Source organism: Sapajus apella, unplaced genomic scaffold, assembly GCF_009761245.1.
Source record: "Sapajus apella isolate SASKATOON/1434 unplaced genomic scaffold, GSC_monkey_1.0 scaffold1531, whole genome shotgun sequence".
NCBI classification, from domain to species: Eukaryota; Metazoa; Chordata; class Mammalia; order Primates; family Cebidae; genus Sapajus; species Sapajus apella.
Genome location: NW_022438457.1, coordinates 1 through 14537, shown reverse-complemented (window position 1 = coordinate 14537; position 14537 = coordinate 1). Strand labels below are relative to the sequence as shown.

At 38.0% G+C, this 14537-nt stretch overlaps 1 pseudogene; it reads right to left on the bottom strand.

Moving 5' to 3' along the window:
• Window positions 1–1615: 1615 nt before the first annotated feature.
• LOC116546852 lies at window positions 1616–2097 on the bottom strand (annotated as a pseudogene).
• Between the last annotated feature and the right edge of the window lie 12440 nt (window positions 2098–14537).

Sequence of the window (14537 nt, the reverse complement as noted above, 5' to 3'; positions counted from 1 at the left end):
GGCTTTAGAAAATTCGGAGAAATACCTAATGTAGAAGATGGGGGGGGATGGATGCAGCATAGCACATGTATACCTATGTAACAAATCTGCACATTCTGCATGTGTACTCCAGAACTTAAAGTATAATTTTTAAAAATCGAAAAAAAAGAGAAAATTCTGTTATTCAATTCAAACCACTAAAATATTAGGCAATATGTTATCTTTTACATATTTAAGATTATGCTGTAAGGTAGAAAATATTTAAAAGGCTTGTACTTTCCAGTTACATTGAACCTCTTATCAGTGTAAAGTTTCCTATTTATGGATACTAAGCTTTTCGCCTAGAGTCAACTTTTTAAAAGCTTAGTTCAGCTATGTCAGCTCTTCTTTTGTTTAGGCTACGTAACTATCTATGTATTATTTATTTTTTATTTTTTGATTGATTGTTCGATTGACCAGGTCTCACTCTGGCTGGAGTGCAGTGGTGTGATCATAGCTCAGTGCAGCCTCAAACACCAAGCCTCATGGGCTCAAGCAATTCTCCCACCTCAGCATCCTGAACAGCTGAAAATACAAGTGCATGTCACCATGCTCAGTTTACTTTTTTTTTTTTTTTAACTTTTTTGTAAAGACAGGGTCTAGCTTTGTTGCCCAGGATGGTCTTGAACTCCTGGCCTCAGGCAATCCTCCCACCTCACCCTCCTAAAGCACTGGGAATACAGGCATGACCCACCATGCTCAGCTGATATAACCTTTTTATTGTGTCCTTTCTACATCTTCATATTTAAGATGTCTCTTGTAAGCAGCAAACAGAAGTTTTCCTATCCTTTTTTTATCTGATATAACAATCTTTGCTTTTGAAATAGAGATAACTTTATGCATTTTACTGTATTTATTCATATATTGGGGTTTGAGCTCACTATTGAGCTGTGTTATTTGTTTACCTCCCCTTTACTGCCCTCTTCTAGATTGGTGTTTTTAGTATTATAATTCCCATGCCAGTAGCTGGTTCTTTACATATCCCTTCTCTATTCTTTTTGTGATTAATGAAGAATTACAATATAGCTTCCTGAATTACTGAAGTTCAATATCAGTTTGTATATATGCCATATCCTGAAAAATCTCAAGAAACTTAAAACATTAACCCCATTTTATTTTTCTTGAGTTAACATTGCATTGCTGTCATGCATTTTAAATCTCTATGTGAGACCCAAAAAACCATTATTACTTTAAGTTTTTATAGTCGATTTTTATTCAGATTTATCCCCAGTAATACTTCTTGCCACCGTTCCTCATTTCCTGCACCATCATGCTTTATCTAGGATCATATTTTGCTGAAAGAACTCCTTTTAGCATTTCCTTTGGTCCAATTCTGCTGGTAATTAATTTCCTCAGAGTTTTACTTTGCTTTGCTGTTGGTATAAAGTAAATTTATTTCTCCTTCATTGGAAGCAGAATTCTGGGTTGGTGGATATTTTCTTTTCAAACTTGCAGTTGTCAATCCACTGACTTGTAACTTCTATTATTTCTGCTGAGAGGCTGCTGTCAGTCTTACATTGCTCCTTTGAAGGTGGAATGTATTTCTTCTCTGGCTGCTTTTTTTTTTTCCACAAATAAGGCTTTTTATTTGCCACTATTATAAGTCTGAACTTTAAACAGATTCTTGGACTGGCGGTTCATATCCATCAGCTCGTTTAATTTTAGCACCTGTCTCATCCCCAGTGGCTTTTCCAGAACTACTGCCTTCACCATGAAGCTCCATGAGTTTTCCCAATTCAAACTTGGGCTTCTTCAGCATTTTTACTTTTCTAACGAAGATATCATGGAGAGGATAAATAGATTTTCTATGTCTTTTCCAATGCTGTCTGGAATCAATTTATTGACCACTTCTTTCAAGTCATTTGTCTGCACCTCTCGGGTCATGATTTCCATCATCTTCTTCCGGATTTGGCAGACTTGTTGGTGCTGAGCATAAGAGGTCTTCCATAACTGATTGTTGTGTTTTTTAGTAAAACCAACACAGAACAGATGAAGCAAGTAACCATCGGTACTCTTGACATCAACATGGGCTTCAATCATTGTCTGCCATTTTTTGACCATGGAACACATTTTGTCTTGCTGCTTTTAAGACTTTCTCTTGTCTTTGGTTTCCAGCAGGTTGATAATAGTAGGCATAAATTTTCCTTGCATTTATCACATTTGGGTCCATAACTCTTCCTTACATTTGTGGCTTGATATTGTCAGATTGGGAAAACCTCCAGTGATTATTTACTAAAATATTGCTTAAACTCCTCTGCCTTTTGGCTTTCCTGCAGATACTCCAATTATGTATGCTAGACCTGCCATGTCATATGGCTTGAACATTCTTTCCTGTGTTTTCCATTCCTTTGTTCTTCTCTGTATTTCCAGTTAAATATTTTTTCAGTACAAATTTTGGTTAATTATCTCTCAGCTGTGCAAAATCTTCTCTTAAACAACTCACCAGGTTTTAAACATAGATTTTCATTCTAGAATCTCTCTTTTCACTTTTTTATAGAATTAGTTCTCTGTATAATTACTCCATTTGTCATTAAATTCTCTAAATATTTTAATCATTGTGATATTAATCTCCTTTGACCAATGTTATATCAAAGTTAAATAACACCAGTATCTGGACCTCCTAAGGGTTTCTATTTGTTACTTTTTGTGTTATTGATTTTCAGTTAAATACTATGTTTAGGGGCACCTGGTTATTTTTAAATGAATAACACTGTAAATAAAAAGTTATAGAGAAAATCTGAGGCTCCAGTTAATGTTACTTTCATCCAGAGAGGATTTACTTTTGTAGCTAGCAGAGGCACAGGCTAGGAACAGATTACTTCATTCTAGTGCTTGCATGATCAGAAGCCAGGCTTCAGGCACTTTGAAAAACAGGTTCTCAGATTCACGCTTATTCCTACAGTGAAACACTTGGAGGTCCCAATAAAAGCTTGAGCTATTTTCCAGGATGCCTCCTCCTTAACCAAATATGAATTTCACAGCTCTTTGAGTTTTCCAAAAACTCCACTCAGCTTTTCAGCTTCCAGGATGAGACTTTTAATTCATCAAATGCCTGAATGGGAAAAGTTGCTCATTTTCTGGATTACCTTCTCCCTGGAATATTAACCCCATGAATTCTTTCTATCTTGTAGATCTCAATACTTTCAAATTGATATCCCTCCCCACTTCTAGATTTTCTATTTGTTCTAAATGGAGAATGGTCTGAAACAAGCAAATTGGCCGTTACTGAAAATAGAATTACTAGATTATTATTTAAAAGCTCAAGAACAAAGCCCAGAATCTTAATGTAGTATTTCTTTTTCTCCTAAGTTATATACATCTTCAAATACACTTTGGGACAAAATTATTGCAAACATGCATATACAATGTAAGTTCTTATTGAAGACTGACATATTGGTACATGAATCACCCACATCTAAAGATCACCTAAGTTCAAATCTTGGCTGTTACACTCTGGACAAGTTACTCAATCTGTGCATCCATTTCAATGATTGTAAAACAGGGATAATTTTACTACCAATGTCATAGGTAGCTGTGAGGAAATAAATAAAACACATGATTATGTTTAGGAAAGTACATAACATGATATGTAGTAAAAAATACATGCTAACAAACTATTATGATTACTAGTATTAAAATAAATGTCAACGTAAGTAGCATCTTACATACCATGCTGTTTTGAAGATAGCTATGCATTTTGTACTGGTGGTTTCTCTGGAGGTGGTCACTTCTGGTGACTGCCTCTCTCTCATATGTTGCTCTCAGCCTTTGCCAAGCAAAGACACACCTCACTGCTAATTTCTGCAGCACAACAGGTCCATTCTTTTCAATTATTTCTCTGTAGTTTTCAACAGCTCCTCATTATTTTAAAGTACTTCCAAAAAATATACATATCATACCCACAAAGAAACATATTGACAGACAACCCAATTCCAATCATTTCATTTAAACCGAAAGACACAGATTTATAAAGTGCCTCATTGTTAGTACTGGCATCCCCAGAAAAAGGCATAAGCATTTACTCCTCATTCTCCACTCAAGAACTGGAGCTAGAGTTAACATCTACTTTTTAGAGATCCACTTTCATCTGAATTTTCCAACTATACTTTATGTCGACAACTCTAAAAGAGACTCATCTAGGATTCATTCTCTTTGCTGAAGATTGCCAGGGCAGGGAATGAGCACAGGGTATAGGAAGGAGCCTTGGGGAGATGTCATTAAGTCACACACCAGCCTTCTCCAGGAGAAAAACACTTTCTTGATAACCTGAAACATTCTGAGCCCCCACTGAAACTTGAGATATTTTACCTATAGTCATAGACATAGGAATTTAACCCAAAGTGAAATGAGCAAAACATCACAGTTGGTCATTGCATGAAAATTCATTTGATAGGTGAGAGGGAAAGCTAAAATCATTCTGGGTGCAACATATTCCACCAAAAAAAATTAATGAGGGAGATGCCATCTCAGATCATGCCAAATTTGCTATGTGTTCCCTTGTGGCAGGAGAGAGAAAAAGAACGAAAAACTTTCAAATCTCTAAATCAGAATAAAAGCTGAGAGATATCTGTTAGTTTATAGGAAAACTTACCACATTTTCAGTGAAATCTATTTAATTTTCCAAAGTTAATGTCTAACTTTATACATTAAATTACCAACATTTTCAATGAAAATTAATTTTAGAAACAGTGGGCTTATCCTCATTGTGTAAAGTAGAAACGCTCAAAAGCAAATTTTATTTTATTTTTAAAATGTTTGTCTTTCGAGGCAGTATTCTGATCTGTCACACAGGCTGGAGTACAGAGGTGCAGCCCCAGTTTACTATAGCCTCAAACTCTTGGACTCAAGCAATCCTCCTGTCCAAGCTTCCCAAGTAGCTGGGACTACAGGCATGCCCGATTTTTTTTTTTTTTTTTTTTTTTTTTTTTTTGTAGAGATAGGGTTTCCCCATGTTGCACGGTCTGGTCTCATGGTCTCAAACTCCTAGGCTCAAGTGGTCCTCCTGCCTCAGCCTCCCAAAATTGGGATTACAGGTTTGAGCGACCATGCCCAGCCACAAAATTTATATTTAAGCAATTCCTTGTAATTCAGAACTTAATGAAAACAAGGACACTAATGACAGTAAACCACATTTTTTTCCATGTGAAATACTGAGGTCTGCCTATTCTTGCATGCATAAGGTTTATTAGCAACATGACCCACCACACAATTTTCATACTGTTTCATATGACTACAGAAAGACAAAATCTCTTGCAGCTGCCTGGCCAGTCTCAACTCCAAAACGTTCAACTTATTTGAGTAAGTATGCAAATAAAAGCCTTGACATTGTAATTTCAGTCCAGCAGACTACTAGACAATACCTCCCGTGGGGAGCAAAGATACACAGTCTGGTAGGGAGGACACTGAAGGGGAAAACTAACCCAGATGAAAGGAGGTGGATGCAATGTGACTATGGACAGCCCTATGTCCACATATTTTGAAATGTGAATATATTTGGGTGCAAATTTAGACTCATTAAGTTTGATATGAAACTTAATGTTTTGCTCTGTCCATTTCTCCCCTGAAACAGCTCTCTACACAGTAGTTATCATTCTCCTCTTCTGTGACAGAAAATACCTGCTGTGTGCTTAGCGTCCACTCTCTTGAGAGGACCTCTCTGATTGCACAGCATCTGGGTCAGCCTGTCAATCATGAGAAGCAGATGCCACCAGCTGGCAAAGGAGAATTCTCCACCCTTGGTAACAGTGACTACATCATTTGGGTTTGGTAAGTGACCCTCTCTATAAGATGTATAATGTAGATGCTAAGACAGAGTGAGAAGATCCCTCCTTTTTAATCTTTAGCTATAGGGGGAAAAGCCTGAGGCTGTCATTAGTCATCTCATGCTGTAGGAGAAACTCTGCCTGAGAATGAAGTCACAGCACAGTGAGAAGTGAGTTGAGCTGTGGAAAGGGAGACGGAGCCCAGTCATCACTGAGCTGCTGGATCCAGCTATACCTGAAACTAAATATTCCTCTACTCACAACTATACAAGCCAATAAATCCCCATTTATGATTAAGCTAGATCTGTAGACAGGCATGGTGGCTCACACCTGTAATTCCAATACTTTGGGAGGCTGAGGTGAGTGGGTTGTTTGAGCCCAGGAGTTTGAGACTAGCCTGGGCAACATAATGAAACCTGTCTCTACCAAAAATGCAAAAACTAGCCAGGTGTGGTGATACATGCCTGTAGTCATGGCTATGCAGGAGGCTGAGGTGGGAGGATCGATTGAATTTGGGTGGCTGAGGCTGCAGTGTGCTGTGACTGCACCATGGCACTCCAGTCTGGGTGTCAAAGTGAGACTCTATCTTAAAAAAAAAAAAAAAAAAAAAAGCCTGATTTGTGTTTCAGAAACAACAACCAAGCAACTACAGTAGAATACCCTTTTAAATCCGTAAGTCCCTGCTCTTTTGTCAGTTAAGAGGCAACTACTAGATAACTCGCTATACATTAAATTCTAAGGAACCTTCCAAAGATTCCTAGTTTCAACTACATCCTTGAACATAGTTGCTATATCCTACAAAATACAGTGATACTCTGAAATAGGGAGAGAGATCGAATAAAGGGTAGATTATCCAAGAAGTCTCAGAGATAAGATAAAATACAGCAGAACAAGAAGGTGGGCAAGAACACAGAAGAGGGACAGACATCACAAACCCTGGTCTGATTAGGTATCAGAATTAGGAGCCGGCAGTAATTACTCAGAATAGCTGAGCAGAGTTCTGAAGACAGCAGTTAGGCAAAACAGTGCCTTAGAACAGGAAAGAGGGCAGGAGTCAGTTCACTAAGCATTTAGTGAGTGCCCCCTAGGGCTGTGCACTTCCCTACGCATATCAGGTAAAATTAACAAAATATGGCCTAGCCGTTCAATTCATTGAGGGACCCAGAAATACAAACAGTAACATCCCTATGAGGATAACAATGACGCTGTGCATATGTCCCTCCTACAGAAGCACGAGAGAGGCCCACCAGGCCCAGATGGAGGATGAAGAACTAACAAGCACAGCATAGGATACTGGTTGCCTCAGTGACACCCTAACATCCTAGAGAAAAACAGTTCTTACTCATTATAGCAAATACAGGAAAACAGTCAAACGAGTTTGAAGTTACCTATGATTCTTCTGGAACAGAACTCATTGTTTTACTCACTGTACAGCAATGTAAAAATTTTCCTTTACTTAGAAATGAAAACAAATCAACCAAAAATACCACAGCTGTATGTAATGAGGGATCTAGCACCACCACATACAAATAATTTGTCTTGCATTCTTCCACCTCATTCTATTTCAAGCATGTGAGTGGATAGATACTGTGATATACGGCCCTCCTCTTCTTTAAAGACTGAAAAGCTGATGCTCCCAGCTGCAGAAAACACTGCAGGCCATCAACTGTCATCCTCTAGAACTGCTTTGAATGAAGAAGAGTGTATCTGCCCGAGGTAATACACATCTAATGACTGATTAAACACTGGTGTCTAAAGACTTGACCTCCTTGCGCTGACTCAGGACAAATCTGAAAGAATGGCCGAGCTTCAGCTGTTTCAAATAGGGTCGGCAGGGGCCTTTCCTGAGCCTGTGTCAACAGGATTGGGCAGAGAAGAAGAAGTAAGGCTGCTGCTTCCTTCCCTTCCCTTCACCAGACACTGACCCCAAGAGCAAACCCTAAGAGGCACACTATATGCTAATCTGCACCTTGGAGTTGGCTTCCCAGGGAATCCCGCCTGCAAAGGTGTGCTCTATATATGGACACAGAGGACCACCACAGAGACTCTAGAAAAAAAGATAAGGAAGTCTTATTTCTAAATTTCTTCCACTGAAATAAGAAGGTCAAAAATAAAAAGGCGCTGTCAAACTTAGAATAAACAGGGAATTTTGTCTATAACTGTGAAAAGGAGAAATCAATAGCAATAGAAAAACATTTCTAATCAGGTTGTTTCATTTGTCCTGTAGGATATTTAGGTTTCAGTGTACTGAAAAATATTTACAACGTAAAATCTTTGATCATATGTAAATCCTGGAAGACCTTTATGGTCATGAGAAGGTGAGATGCTTTTCACATAAATTATTACTAGTATGGTTACAATGCTTCACAAAAAAGTGACTGAACACACAATCTAATTTATATAAAGCATAAGTTGACCTGGACATTTTTCAGGTTTTCATGAACTTCTCAAAGGTATCATATATTAATCCATCTTAGCAAATGCAAGCTCATGAAATGCAACAATTTTGAATACAATTAGCTATATTCTCATTCTTGTTCAGAAAAAAAGTAATTTTGGAATGCACATTTTTTCTACTTTAATACGTATCTGTGATAGATAATGAATTCCTCTAGAAACAACTCTTACTGATAAAGCTGAGGGTACAGTATAAAACCTCTTAATAAAATCTCAGAGACATGTTAAGTCAGTGCCTCACAGAACTGTTCGTTCAGATGAAAGGCTAAGGATCTTAAGGGCATAACTTATATATCCTGGCTATTAACAGTACGATCTATAAAAACCTTAACAGGGTCCTCCCTCAGCAGAATCTCAAGCGCTTATTTCAAAGAGATTCATGAATGTGGCTTTGTCTAACAAAATGAAGCTCAGTAAGATTCACAGGAGATCCATAGGATTTTTAAGAGAATTAGTCTGACACTGCCATTAGAAACACTGCCAGTTCAGACCAAAATGGACAGAGACACTTATAATGAAAAGAGACCTTTGGACTACAAAGAGGCTAAAAGGACGACAGGCAGAAATCAGACTAGGAAAGGTACGCAACAAAACTGGCCATTTCTTAGGGAAGAGGAGGAGTGACTCAGACAGAAGTCCAGAATTATGGAGAATCACTCCTAGGCAGTAGGACTGAGACTTAGTCAAGTAATTACATCACATTCCTAGTAGTTTTTCAGAGTTTCTATGAACCAGTGATTTCTGCATGCCTTGTTTCCACCCTTCCTGAACAGGAGGCTCTACATGAAAGTTCTCCTCTACCTGTCCTACCACTGCATGTTAGAAGGGTGGGAGGGAGATAACTTGTCTCTTTAGTTCACAGATCTTCAGACAAAGACATATTTGAGAAGTTGTGCAAAACCACAATGAAAATATCTCATCAGTACTTGAACCTGATTTAAGAGCTGAGATCCTTGACTTTGATCTGACATACCAATGAGGATGAGATTTATAGATCTTGGGAGAAGAAGGGAGTGCATTTTACATGTAGGAAGCGTATGATATGAATTCTTATGGTAAGAGGATACTGACAGACTGTATTTTCCAATCATGGCCACACTAATATCTATCCGGTCCCACATGCTCTTCCTAGAAAGTTACAGACACTCCTCTACTGAGTGGTGGGGTCTACATTCCCTTCACATGAACTTGGCAGGGGTCTTCACACCTTTGGTATAAGTGCTGTTGTATGATGTCCAAGGCTGGGTCATGAAAGGCAGTTCAGCAGTGACCATCTGCCAACTCAGGGCACTTGCCATTGGAATCGAGTTATCATTTTGTGAAAAGTCCCAGACCACATGAAGAGGCCATATGTAGGTAATCCCACCAACAGACCGAGGTGGTAACCACCTGAAAATCAACATCAATTTCTAGACTTGTGAATGAACATGGCTTCAGATGATTCTAGGCCCTGGCCCTTGAGACCTATAGCTAAAGCCCCACACATGATAGAACAGAGATAATCTATTCCCATTGTACCCTATCTGAATTCCAGACAACAGAAACTGAGAGGCATAACAATGATTGTTGTTTTGAGCCATGCAGCAGTAGATAACAAATAAATATATTATATAGTACCTCAAAATACTAATGTTATACAAAATTCCATATTCCAATGTAACATAAAAATGAAAGTTGCAATGTGATGCAACATTAATTATGCAACAGCCCATTCTAGCAGGTTTGGGAAACGCTGGCCAAGACTGTCACATGTGAATTAGTACTAACTCATGAAGAGAATAATATATTAGTAAGATAGGAGTAGGTCTTCCCCTAAAACACCCATCACAAATTCTAAAAATGCACAGAAATATTCCTTCACATACCTTGAATAAACTTTCTACAAGGGCAATTTAAAAATGCAGAATATTGACCAAAAATGCCTGTGGTCCCCTATAATAGTGCTACAAAATAATCACAAATGCTTTGCTTCATGATCCTAAGTTAAAGAAAACAGCCAGCTAGTTAACAAGGGAGACTCTCAGAAAGACAGGGCCAGTCAAATGAAAAATCCTAAAAGCTTTCTCTTGATGTAGTTTTGTTTTTGTTTTTAAGAGGCAATAAAGCTTAACACTAAAACACTTGACCACTGGAGTCCAAAAATCTAGTTTCAAATCTCATGTTTGCCAGTTACAAGCTGTGTGACTTTAGCTGAGTCAACTGACCTCTATGTGCTTTTGTTTTATCTGTAAAATGGAGATTGTACAAGCCAGGTTTCTCCAGAAGAACAGAATCAAGAGCCCATATATATAAGAAACATGTATCCACTACATGAATCTCCAGAAGAATCTGGCTCATAAAATCTCCATATATATGAGAAACATATAAAATAAATAAATATATATATATATGTATGTATTTGTTTGTACATGTACATACGTATATACATATGTAGAAAAAGACACAGAGAGAGATTGATTGACATTTTAAGGAAATATCCCATGTAATTGTTGGGGCTGGCAAGTCCAAATTAAGTGGGCTGCCAAACTGGAAACTCAGGCAGGGTTTCTATGTTACAATCTTGAAAATTCCTTCTTCCTTAGGAAACCTCTGTCTCTCTCCTAAAAGCTTTCAATCGATTAATGAGCTTATCCACATTATGGTGGGTAATTTGCTTTACTCAAAGTCTATTTATCTAAGTGTTAATCTCAACTCAAGTCCACTGATTTAAATTAAATGGTTAATCACATCTAAAAATATCTTCATGGCAACGGCTGGACTTCTGTTTGGCCAAACAACTGGGAACCACCACCTGGCCAAGTGGACACACATTAACCATCATAAGGATAAGAAAATAGTACCTACTCATCATTGGGTGGTTGGGTGGCTTAAGTGAGTTAATGTCCATAGGTGCTTAGCATAACGCCAGACAATGAAAATATGCTGAAAGTATGTTAGTTATTTCTGGAATGACAACCATTTTTCCCGAAACAGTCCTGACTTATACCTATTGTTCTCACATCAATTGTTGATATCACCCTCATGTCTCTTCATTATTACTTACAAATCAATCTTATAAACCAGAGGTTAATTTAGCCTCATATTTTTTCCTACCTTTATGTGAAAGTGGCTCTAAAAGAAAAAGGAAGCAGACATGCTGGGTGTTTCTGGGAACAAGGATTCAAGTTATCATGTTCTTCAACTCCAGGTACCCTCACCTGCTCAAGGAATTGGACCTATAGTCACATTCTGTCATACTAACTAAGTCTCTGAGTTATGAGTCAACAAGAAAAATCAAAGAGAGTACCAACACAGAGATATAGACCAACAGAACAGAACAGAGGCCTCAGAGGCAACACCACACATCTACAACCATCTGACCTTTGACAAACCTCACAAAAACAAGCAATGGGGAAAGGATTCCCTGTTTAATAAATGGTGTTGGGAAAACTGACTAGCAGTGTGCTGAAAGCAGAAACTGGAACCCTTCCTGACAACTTACACTAAAATTAACTCCAGATGGATTAAAGACTTAAGCATAAGGCCTAACACCATAAAAACCCTAAAAGAAAACCTAGGCAAAACCATTCAGGACATAGGCATAGGCAAGAACTTCATGACTAAAACACCAAAAGCATTGACAACCAAAGCCATAGACAAATGGGACCTAATCAAACTCCAGAGTTTCTGTACAGCAAAAGAAACAATCATTAGAATGAACCAGCAATCAACAGAATGGGAAAAAATTTTGGCAATCTACCCATCTGACAAAGGGCTAATATCCAGAATCTACAAAGAACTAAAACAGATTCACAAGAAAAAAAACAAACGAACCTATTCAAAAGTGGGAGAAGGATATGAACAAACACTTTTCAAAAGAAGACATATATGACACCAACAAACATATTAAAAAACACTCATCATCACTGATTATTAGAGAAATGCAAATCAAAACCACATTGAGATACCACCTCACACCAGTTAGAATGGCGATCATTAAAAAATCTAGAAACAACAGATGCTGAAGAGGATGTGTTGAAATAGGAACACTTTTACACTGTTGGTGGGAGTGTAAATTAGTTCAACCATTGTAGAAGACAGTGTGGCGCTTCCTCAAGGACCTAGAAATAGAAATTCCATTTGACCCAGCAATCCCATTACTGGGTATATACCCAGAGGATTATAAATCATTCTATTATAAAGACACATGCACACATATGTTCATAGTGGCACTGTTTACAATAGCAAAGACCTGGAACCAATCCAGATGCCCATTAACAATAGACTGGACGAGGAAAATGTGGCACATATACACTATGGAATACTATGCAGTCATAAGAAATGATGAGTTTCTGTCCTTTGTAAGGACATGGATGAATCTGGAAACCATCATTCTCAGCAAACTGACACAAGAACAAAAAATCAAACACACATGTTCTCACTCATAGGCAGGTGTTGAACAATGAGAACACATGGACACAGGGAGGGGAGCATCACACCCTGGGGTCTGTTGGGGGTACAAGGGAGGGGGTGTGGAGAGGTTGGGGAGGGATAAGATGGGGAGAAATGCCAGATGGAAGTGATGGGGGAATGGAGGCAACAAACCACATTGCCATGTGTGTACCCATGAAACAATCCTGCATGATCTGCACATGTACCCCAGAACCTAAAGTACAATTTAAAAAAACACACATACACACAAAATAAAAAAACAACATAAATTGTCATATTTATATTGCCAAAGAATAAAATTTTCAAAATATAAGTAGGTTTTTGTTCTACCACTTTTCCATGCCCCACTTCTAAGCGACGTTTCATCCTATAAAATTTCTGAACATACAGATCATAATAGCATCATACAGAATGCTCAAATCACCTAGAAAAGGCCATTCAAGCTTCAGTAGCGTAAGGCATTTTATTTTCTAGTTAACTGGCTAGTTTCATGACTATGCTAATGTCAGAGTATTTAAGCAACTGTGGTGCCAGATAACCTACATATACTCTCTGAATAATCAAGTGCTAATCATTTTTCACATTAAGCAATGATTTGAACCAAAAATGTCCAAACCAGTCTGACCTGAAGTTACAAAAACAACTATTCTATTCCTGTAAGGAAGCATTATGCAGAAGTGAAGCTCCAGAACAGCCCCTGTATCTTTTCTGAATTACATATTTTTGCTTACATTATAATCACTTGCAATTCACCATGGGCTCAGCATGGTTAGAAATTCCTTGTATATGATCTGCTTTTCAGATCGAGGAACTTAAAGCAATGCCACATGACTATAAAATGATGAGCCTAATTTTTGTACATAGCTTCTCCAATTACTTCTATTGTGGTACTTTACAAATTACATCATGTCCTTTCATCTCAGATCAATTTGGAACACACACACACAAAAGTGAAGCCTGTCTTATACTACCAAAGTCCCATTAAAATTTATGTTAGTTTTAATATAACAAACACACATTGACCAAAGCATCTTGGATTTTCAAGGGCATGTCAAAGCAAAACAGTAGCAGCTTCTGAAGTTATAACAAAACAAACAAATTCTACAGCCAACTGTTGTACCATATGTTTCCAATGGCTTTTATTCTACATAAAGCCAATTCATCCTTTGAACAAAACACAACATCACAGAGGCTAGTCACTGAAGGCGCATTTCTGATCATTTGTCAATTTCTTGCTACAGCAAGTTCTGAAGTCTGAACAGGAAGCTGAATCCTGCCTGAAAATAATAGGTACATTGCCGATGGCTTTTATAGCACAGGCCCTGCCAGAATGCTAAGAAATCCAGATTAGTTACACTGTCAGTTTTTGGAGGAAGATCTATGAAGTGATTTACACAGCACCCAGGTATGATAGCAAACAAGTGCTTCAAAATATGATACCTTCAGAGGAAGAATCTGCCTAACCACCTTATGTCTATATGTGTCCTCCAATAAGTAATTTATTTCTCAACTAATCACACATACACTTTTTTTCTTGAAAAATATCTAGAATAAAATTTAAATCTCAGACAGGTGGAAGAGCAAATTGGCAGAATAGAAGGCTCCACTGAGAGTCTTTCCTGCAAGGACACCAATTAACACTTATCTACGCTAAAAAAGCACCTTCATACAAACCAAAAATCAGGTGAGCACTCACAGTATCTGGTTTTAACTTATCTCTGAAATAGGCACTGAAGAGTTGGGAAAAACAGTCTTGGATAGCTGAGGACACCTCCCTTTCCCTATCACCCTGCCCTCACAGCCTCCCCACCAAACACACACACACACACACACACACACACACACACACACACACACACACACACACAC